Here is a 10,566-nt window from a genome sequence, read left to right as displayed (position 1 = left end):
AATATCCTTTGCAAACATTAATGCAATCTCTCAATTAAATTGATTATTTTTAATTTCTGGATATATATATATATCCAGAATATATTATCTGGATAATATATTATCTCTATTATAATATGTTATCTCTATATTATAATATATTATCTCTATTAGAATATAAATATCTAAATATATTTGCCCCCAAAAATATTTCCAAGAGAACTGCAACCACTCTTATCAAAGTCAGCACATGAGCATGTATGCACACACACTCACATACACACGGTCACACATGTGCACACAAACATTCACATGCATGCCCATACACTCACATACCCGCTCAACACATGCTCACACATGCGCACACAAACCTTCACATGCATGCCCACACATGTGCACACACACACTCACACACATGCTCACACACACATACCTGTGCAACACATGCTCACACACACTCACTTTCTCACAGGCCCATTTCTCTGTCTATGCACTGTCCAGTATGAAGAGAAAAGAGATAATCTTGTTTTTAATTTTCACTGTACCATGATGTGATGGAAAGAACAGCATGCTATTTTTAGCTGATACATGTTCAAATTTTAGCTTTGTTAGACAACATACATATACATTTTTTATAACCAATAATGAGAAATATGTTTAAACTTTAATGTATTTATTTATATCATTATTATAACGTTCAAAAAGTGCTAGTTTTATGTAGAAAAGGCCTGTCTCACTAAATATTAAGGGAACTAGTGATTATAACATAGCTGCAAAATTCCCTGTTAAATACATGTGTGAGTTCATCTTGAGTTTGTATATCTATACGTAGTATATGTATATGAGTAACTTGTTTTATAATGTATGTTTCATATTTTAATTGCATATATGTTATATATTTGTATAAATATAACGCAAAATATATATACAAACATATGTATATGAACTTTATTTTTATTCTATCAACAAAATGAAGAAAATCCTCATAATCTGTACTCACACCTATCCAGCACTATTAGCCACTATCCACTGGAGGGCAGCACATCCATTAAAATATAGTTCTTGACGAAAAAGCATCCTATGTGATAGGTTTTAACCTAAGGACTAACATTTATAGCTATCAAAGGATACACATTTGCATATTGTAGTTTTGAAGGTGCTTTTACACACACTTCCTTTTCAAATTAATCCCTCACTTCCTAAGTAAAATTTTAATATATTCATCATAGAAATGCTATAATGAAATAAATATATAATATGTTAGATGAAGAGGAATAATGTGGGGGAAATGAAAGATGGGCAAAAGAAAATGGATTGGGGAGTGGACTGTGCAGTTACATGGGGTGTTCAGGGAAGTCTTCTACCAAGATGATCTTTGAACTGGCCCAGTGAATTAGTCCCCAGAGTATCAGAGGGATCAACACAAGTGCAGGGATGAGCTCTGGCCTAGAGGCAGGGTCGTTTCTAACAAGTGTTAGATAGTAAAGAGCCAGGCAAGCCTGAGGATGAGATTCTAGGAAGTAAGGTAAGTACAGGTAGGTAAGACTGTCCAGTACCTCATGGGCCATTGTAAGAATATTCACTTTAATTGTCTATGTTTAGTAAATGCAAAGATATGTGCATCCCATATCCTATGAAAAGCCAGTTCTGTTTTGAGGTATCTAATTTAGAAAAAATGTTTCATATCTTCCTGGGGAAATAGGTACAATAATATTCTATGTAGCATAGTTTTAGTGAAAATATGGAAACAACCTGATTATTTACCATAGGGAAATATTTACCATTGGGAAACACTAAAAGGGTAAGTGGTTCTATACTGTTTTCATAAAACAACTATAGACATGTTTGAATGAACAAAACAGGTGCAGGAAAGTATATGTCATTTAATTTAAAACAAAACTTAAAAACAGAACAAGGTCACATACTGTGTTTCTCTCTTTCTGAAACTATGTAACATAAACTGATAACAGTTGTTATCTATGGGAAGGGGATTGGTCAGTAATTTTTTCTGTATAATTTGAACCTGAAAAATAATTACATGTTGACTAGAAATAAGTTTTTTAATTTATAAAAGAATATTGACTTTGAATGAAAGGGGTGTCACAAGAAGATTCTAAGGAGGGAGTGACATTATTTGAATTATGACCAGATGAGTTTTCTGGTTCCTGGAGCGAGAGTGGGGGGCAAGAGTCAGAGCAGGAAGGATGAGTAAGGACTTTTTTTCAACAATCAAAGCATTTGCTACCAGAAGTTTGGAAAAATGCATTCGTGGAAGATGTGAGAATAAATAGGTCAGATTTTGGATATAATTTGAAAGTAGTGTTACAGATTCCAGAGAATGGAGAGGGAGAATGATTCTGAGCTCACTTTACTTCAGTAACCAGCTCGATGGAGTGGACGGTCGTGCAGAGGAGCACGCAGGTGTGAGAGGTCGGAACCGGGAGCTCCCGGCAGGACACGGCCCACATGGGTGCGCTGAGCACACTGCTGGAGGTAAGGAATTTGGGTTCAGAGAAAAAATTCAGAATGGAAATGTAAGCTTGGAAGCCGTCATCTCAATGCTGAGTAATCTCATCTGCCGAGAAGGTGAAGGTAAAGACCCAAAAACAGAGTCCCGGAAGAATTCCGAGTTTAGAGGTGATATTAACAGGATGAGGGCTCGCAGCAAGTAGGACCAGACCCGGACAGCTGGCGCTGTGAGGGGGGCCAGAAGAGAGCACCGCCCCAAAAGCCAGATGACACTTTTCAGGAAGGAAATTGTAATTGTGTCCAACGCCAATGGCGAGCCAATTGAGAATTGCCATTTGGCAATCCCGAGTCTTTACTGAACTTGGCAGGAGCAGTCAGACAAGGTGGCAGGGGGGAAAGGCTGACTAGCAGGGGCATCTAGAGACACTGGGCACGGCCAGCATTTTCTGAGGAGTTTACTGCCAAGGGAGCAGAGAAATAGAGCGCTTGCTGCAGGCTAACATGGGGTGAAAGGTTTTGTATTTTGTTCTCCAAACAGAAAAAAAAAGGCAACATATTCATGAGCTGAAGAAACGGTCAGACAAGAAGGAAAGGAATGTTCGTGGAGCGCCGCTGGAGGCAGCAGGCGAGTGAGCGGGCGTCCCGGGCTCGGCCGCGTGCACCTGCGGGGACTGCATACCACTGGGTCGGAATGAAGAACCTGGGGACCAGGGACAGGAGTTTGTAGAAATTTGATTTTCATTGCCTCTGCTGTGAACTAGGAGGTGGTTTTGGAAGTTTGAGGACAGCGAAGGAAGTATAAAAAATCTTCCAGAGGAGTGGAAGTGAAGGAAACCAGACGTTGTCGGGTTGCTGACGGCGTGATCACGACTGTAACTGGTGCGGTTCTGCGGGACGTGCGGATTTGCCCAGCCACGTCTCACCTCCCAGAGAGGTTAATTGGTTTCAAAAACTCTGGTTCTATTTTAATTATGTTATCTAGTGACTTCCAGATTTCCTATTTTCTGTACCTGTCCTATACCTTTAACGAGATGTGTCTTTCCAAACCCCAAATGTTGTACTTTTTTAGTTTTTAATTTTACACATTCTCTACTTCACCCTAGTTTTATTTCCTGTAAGTTTTTATGATCGTGTTATGCTTAGTAATTAAGTGAATCTAATTTAGCATACTTAATTATTTCGTCTCTTCATTTATAACATGGAGATAATAGCAAATATTTAAAAGGGATGTTTTAATATTGCTAATACAAGATCAGCCCAGAGCTTGGCACTTATGGATTAAGTAATCTAGTCATTACTGCTAGATGTATGATTCTTAATGACCTGTCTTAGAGACGTGTTCATCCTCATCGCCCCCTTGTATGCCCACGCAGCTTTGTTACCACTCTCATCCCTCATCATACCTCACAGCTCACAGCAACCTCCAACTCTTGGACTTAGGTGATTCTCTTGCTTCAGCCTCCCAAGTAGCTGGGACTACAGGCACTTGCCACAACGCCTGGCTATTTTTTGTTGTTGTTGCTATTGTCACTGCTGTTTTAGCTGGCACAGCAGGGTTTGAACCCACTACCCTTGGTATATGGAGCTGGCACCTTGCCCACTGAGCCACAGGTGCCACCCTCCCCATGCTTTTAACAAGCTGGAGAGAGCACTTCCTTTTCTAAGTTAACATTATCTTGAAAAGCACCTAGCCCAATACATCTACAAACTTCTCAAATATATATATATTTATTTCTCAGATATATATATATATGTATGTATATATATATATATATATATTTCATCCTTCTTTCTTTATCTTTTACAAGGGAGAACTGCATTTTATCTACAAACTTTGTACATTTTTGCTTGAAATGCATGTGTGTGAATTAAAACAACACAAAGATAAGTCTTTTAATAATTTCTCAAAAACAGGACATAAGCAGTGACAATAAAAGTTTTGAAAGCCCTGAGTAATCAGCCTGTGGGATGCTGTCTTTTCTTTTTTTATTGTTTCAGGTTACTCTGAGTATAAAGAATTAAATCACAATGTGCATTTGTTAGGTAGAGTCCCTCTTGTAATTGGGTCCTGCCCCCAAGAGGTGGACCATGCAACCTAACATTGTGTCCATTAAGTGGGAGCTCACCCATCCCCCCTCCTCTCTCCCTCCCTCGTGCCCCTGACCCTCACCTTGAATTGATTCGACTTTTCTCTTGTGTGGGCATGTATGAGATCATCTACTGGATTCAGATTAGTATTTGAGTACATCGGATTCTTGCTTCTCCATTCTTGTGATGCTTTCTTTACTAAAAAGAATGTTTCAAGTTCATCCAAGTTAATACAAAAGATGTAAAGTCTCCATCTTTTCTAATGACTCAATAAGGATACTGTCCCTTAGAACTCCCTCACAGAGCTTCGGGGTATCTGGAACCAACCAGACTTAAATTGACAGTCTTAGCCTCAGTATCACTGCTTCTCTTTTGCATTTTGTACTCTATATAAATGAATCCAAATGAATACTACTTTAATCAGAATAGTAAATGATGAGACTGCTTTGCTCTTTGTTTCCATGTAATTGACCATCTATAAATCACTAGTAGTCAATAAATTCATTTTAAATCATGTATTTGAGAACATTTGCTCACTTTAACTGTCTCATAGTTCTCAGTCCAGCCTGAACAAAAGGCGTTTCCTAGAACAATTAGCTCCTGGAGCACTATGTATAAAGCCTTCTGTGTGCCCTTATCACTGTGCAGCCATATTCCTTGAAAGGTGTGCTCAGAGCTCACCCCAGCATGCCGCGTGTGATAAGTGCACCTTTTATGTTTGTACACACAGGCTAAATAAATTGACACTTTCATCTCTACTGACTCATACGTCATAAAAATAATTTCATATGTTTGTTGGAGAATAAGGAAGAGGAGTTATTTTATAATTTAACACATTTTTCTTTTTACCAAATAAAAAACAGCCTGGAATCAGGCCATTTCTGACATTTGCCAGGTCAGAACAAATGGCAACCAAAGTCCATGGTTCCACCAGCTCCACTCACCACCAAGGGGCCTCACATTGTTTGAACAAACCAAGCCTCAGGTTGAAGCTCTGTCCCTGTCCTACCTTTCAAGCAAAAGCCACCACTTGCCCAACCTTCCAGCCCAGGGTGCATACCCCAACAGCAGAGTCTGCCCTTGGAGGGTGACCTGGGAAGACAGCTGCAGGGATCTAACTGCAAGCAGAGTATTCAGGGGCTGAGACACATGAAACGCAGCCTTTCTGTCCCAAGGCGACAGGCACAGCAAGGAAAAGGCCGAAGGATGAGCCCCTCAAGCTTCTGGCTCTCAGCAGGTAACAGTGGGGATATATTTCTTCCAACTAAAATGAGACTAACCCACCGGGTAAGGGCCCAAAGGACTAAATGCATGAGGAGATATAAGAAGAAGAATTAGAGCATCACAATGCCTGTTCTAGTGGGAAATGAAGGGTAGGCTAAGCAGTGAAGGGTGGTCTTCACTCGTGGCAACCTCTAGTGTAGCAGCCCGTATAGCCTATGGCCAGGAGGAGTGAGAGTAATAAGAAATACTTGTATAGCTCAATAATGGAATAGCTTGGTGAAAAGGGCATGGAGAGGGATTTAGCTCTCCTAACAAGCATGAGAGTTTGCAAGATGAAAGCATTGGTGAATTGGCAGTCTCTACACCTGTGGTGTTGAAAGGCACAAGATCAGCCTTATATTAGGCCGGAGGAGAGGCAGTTGGGAGCATGCACATTCTATCACAGACCTGACTATCTCCTCTTCTAATGCCAGGACGGCGTCTCTCTGCTGAAGGTTACCAAGCTCTACAAAAGACTAAGATCTATCTATTCTAAGACTGCTTTGCTCTCTTTAAGTCTCTCTCTCTCCTGCTAAAGTAGATAGCCCTAAGAAAAATTGTTCCTAGAGCTAGTATTTCCTGGTTGGTCAGGAGACCTTTGGTGTCTCTGCCACTCTTACCATGGCTTGGGTCCAAGCTGTGCCACAACCTCTAGGGAGACGTGGGTCCTCGGAGCCACTTTAATGTCAGACTTAGGGCTGTAGGCAGCTCCGTGGTGGCAGAAGGAGAACAGAACCTCTGGATGGATGCTTCCTGGGAAGTTTTGCTAATTTGCAGCAGCTGGACAATGTTCCTCATTAACATCTGTCTGTCAGCATAATCGTCACATAATTTCACTGTGCTCTTGAGCCCAGTGGGCCTCTAGGCAAGATGTCCCTGCCAATCAGGATATACTGCCAGGTATTGAGCTATGATGATGCCCTTGAGGACCCTACACCCATGACTCCTCCTCCATCCGACATGGGCAGCTTCCCCTGGAAGCCAGTGATTCCAGGGTGCAAGTATCAGCACCTCACCAAGGTGGAGGAAGGAGAGGCCAGTGTATCCTCCCCTGCTGTTACTCTGTCATCAGCCATTGACAGTACGGATAAGATCACAAATCAGACCCAAGAGAGCATTCAGCATTTTGAACAAGAGGCAGGGCTGAGAGATGCTGGCTACACACCCCACAAGGGCCTCACCACCCAGGACAGCAAGTACCTTTGAGTGGCAGAAGCACTCCACAAACTAAAGCTACAGACTGGAGAGATAACAAAAGAAGAGAAGCAGCCTGTGGCAGCCCAGTCCACCCCAAGGAGCACCCCTCATTCTTCACCCAAGCATAGGCCCAGAGGCTGGTTTACTCCTGGTTCTTCCACAGCTTTACCTGGCACAAATCCTAGCACCATCGACTCTGGAAGTGGGGATAAGGATAGAAACCCACCAGATAAATGGAGCTTCTTTGGACCAAGATCCCTCCAGAAATATGATTCAGGAAGTTTTGCCACCCAGGCCTACCAAGCAGCCCAGAAACCCTCTCCAATGGAACTGATCTGAGCCCAGGCCACTAGGATGGCTGAAGATCCAGCAACCTTCAAGCCACCCAAGATGGACATTCCAGGGATGGAAGGAAAGAAACAACCTCCACGTACCCATAATCTCAAACCCTGTGACTTGAATGTGCTCACACCCACTGGCTTCTAGAGCTCTTTCTGTTCCAGGGATTATAGAGCCCCTCTTCCCTTTTACCTTGGCTCTGACATAGGAAAGGCATATTTTTAAAAAAAAATCTCTTAAACTGAGGCTACACCTGAAGACATAATTGGTTTTTGAGAAACAGTAGTGCAGAGTTTGCTCTTGCTATGTGGGAGAAGCCATTTTGTACTGCTTTAAAGTTAGGTTAAATCTCAGCACTTGTCTATGGGGACTTCATGATCTATTTTTGTATTATTTACCCTAGACAAGACTGTGATCATTGCTTACTGAGACAATGTTTGTGCTGCTCTAAAAACACAGGCTTCTTGATCCTTTTACCTCTGTTAGTGTGAGCACTGACAAATCATGGCATAGAGATGCTCACTGACTAGTTCAGACAACTTTAGGCCTCTTGACTGCTGGTGCTGTATTCAGCCTTGTCAGATAGGTGGGCCTAACATCTGTTTGAGATCTGGGTACAGTTAAAAACTAGACTTGCCAGGGATCTTTCTTTCCAGGCTGAAACTGGAGTCACCTAGCATTTTAGTAGATCTAATAGACACTTTGTCCTGTAGCCACTTCTTCATGTGGTACCTCTTGGGCCAGTGCTATTGGAGGAATGTTTCTTTTTTATGCCACAGAACAAACACTAGTCTTGCATATGCTGTCTTGTATTTTATGTGAGAGTAATTCCAGTTTGGTTGAAAACTTTCTAAGGGAGAAAATTCAATCTACTGGTTTGATAAATGGATGTTAAGATGGTAACTACAGTTAGTCTTGAGTTCATGTGAAAGTAGGATCAGCTTATTTTGATTTCCTTGTTCATCATCAGGTCAGAATCTAAAACATTTTTTGGGGGGTGGTTAGAGATGGAAGAATTCAAAATTCTTTGTATAAAAGCATTTGTCACCAAAATGAGCCTCATACCTTTAGTATATACCTTACGGAGGAAAGGAAATATGGAAACTGCCTTTTTATTTCTCCTCACTGTGTACATGTTCAGTCACTGTCTTGAACACTGTCTCTCACTTGATTTGGATAGTTTTTTATCAGTACATAGGAGTGAACCTTTCCATAGAGATGTCCTAGAGTCTCAAATTATCAGAAAAGTTAATTTATTTGTGTCTTTTGTCTTTTATTTTGACAATAAAAATCCTTATGACTTTAAAAAAAAAAAAAAGAAAGAAAGAAATTGTTCCTGAGCAAGGTAGCTTAGCAGTCCACGCTCAGAACTAGTTAGGCTGGACCTGAGACCTGGCCAGTCCTAGGCCCTGACAAGTGGTGTCAGAAGTTGGCTGTGACAAATGGCGCTATGAGCAGGATTCAGTGAATGCAGGCCAAGAGGGAAATAAGTTTTAGCAAATAAGAAAAAGAAGAGAAATAGAAATATTTAGAGGGGAAAGAAATATCTAAGAAAAAGACTGCCAGCAACAGGCCTTCTCTTCATTCAGTTTCTTTTCTGCGCTTTGTCTTTCCAAATTCTAAATACCTCTTCTTTGGGGAAAAAAAGCTGATAAAAGCCTTTAGCCTCCTCTGTGAAGTGGCTGGAGAAAAAAGCAGAAAAAAAGCCTTTAGACAAGAGGGAAAGTGAAAAGATAGAATGAGGAGAAAAGAAGAACCTTTAATAAACAAGCCTTTAGCCTCAGGGGTAAGAAAAGCCTTGCGTAAAGCAGCAAAGAGAAAAGTTTGGGAAGAGGTTGCAAGAGTTTATTAAATTAGGAAAGAGAACTTCTAATTGTCATCCCCTATATCTTTGCCCATTGCCAACAGGAAGTAGCTTTTCGAGATATCAATGCCCTGAATCTTTTTGGCAGTTAAGAGTTCTGTTTAAAAGAAAAGAATTGAGGTAGATTAAGGGGACTGGTGAAGAAATAAAGGAAGTGAAGTTTTGTAAAAAAAAAAACTAAGACTTGGCTCGGCGCCTGTGGCTCAAGTGGCTAAGGCGCCAGCCACATACACCTAAGGTGGTGGGTTTGAATCCAGCCCGTACCCACCAAACAACAAAGATGGCTGCAACCAAAAAAAAAAAAAAAAAAAAAAATTAGCCAGGCGCTGTGGCAGGCACCTGTGGTCCCAGCTACTTGGGAGGCAGAGGCAGGAGACTCGCTTGAGCCCAGGAGTTGGAGATTGCTGTGAGTGATGCCATGGCACTCTACCCAGGGGGACAGCTTGAGGCTCCGTCTCAAAACAAAACAAAACTAAGACTCCAGAGTATAAAGAAACAGCTAAAGAGCTCCTGTTCCTTTAAGGCAAAATACTATATTGATGTGACAACTCAAATTGGGCAGCTGGAAGATCAGAAGGTAAATCCCCCCGTTAACATCAAATGCCATAAGAGAAAGAGTGTTTAAAAGGGAAAAGAATTCTGAATGCTAAAGAAAGGAACAAAGGGCATGTAAACCTCCAGGTGTATGTCCCAAGTGGAAAAAGGCTTTCATTGAGCAAACAAATGCTGTTTTCAATTTGACAAAGATGGAACACCTTTATTGTAGGGAAATTATCAGTTGGGCCAGAGTCAGGACCCACTAGAAAATGAAAGAAGTTAAAACATAGTTCCTTTAATATTTTCATTTCAAACTATTCTTGGAAAAACAGTATAATTCAATTCTATGCCATGGGAGCACTCTGCCAGCTTGGTTAGACCTGTGGTGCCTCAGCATAAAACTGAGGAAATTAAACCAGACCAATGGAGAATAATTAGATTAAATATGTTTGTGGAATATTTGGTTATCCTGCATGGTGAAGGGATAACCCACCTCCCATCAGCATCAGTGTACTACAATCAGGTCCAGCTAAAGAGCCTCGGTATGGCCCAAGGGAGCAAGGGACTCTATGAAGCAAGTGACTCCTTTGGAAGATTATGAGAGGGAGGATAAAGGGAGGGAAGAGTAACTGAGAGTTAAACCACCTTTGTGCTAGGGACCTCCATTTGAAAAAGACTCTGGAATCAATTAGCAAAAATTCTGCTGGAAAAGCAGCTTCAAAGCAGGAAAAACTGTGCTACCAAGGAACTGTGAAGAGCAGGACCACTGAAGGACCCGGAGTAACAGAGCCTGTGAGAGGAACTGTGAAGAGCAGGACCACTGAAGGACC

At 41.4% G+C, this 10,566-nt stretch overlaps 1 pseudogene; it reads left to right on the top strand.

Annotated features, from left to right (window-relative positions):
* The first annotated feature begins 2,607 nt into the window (after positions 1 to 2,607).
* On the top strand, positions 2,608 to 7,482 carry LOC100952892 (annotated as a pseudogene).
* The last annotated feature ends 3,084 nt before the right edge of the window (positions 7,483 to 10,566 follow it).

This window comes from Otolemur garnettii, unplaced genomic scaffold (genome assembly GCF_000181295.1).
Source record: "Otolemur garnettii isolate 467f Iridium unplaced genomic scaffold, OtoGar3 scaffold00191, whole genome shotgun sequence".
In the NCBI taxonomy this organism is placed as follows: domain Eukaryota; kingdom Metazoa; phylum Chordata; class Mammalia; order Primates; family Galagidae; genus Otolemur; species Otolemur garnettii.
This window is presented reverse-complemented; position numbering and strand designations above follow the sequence as displayed.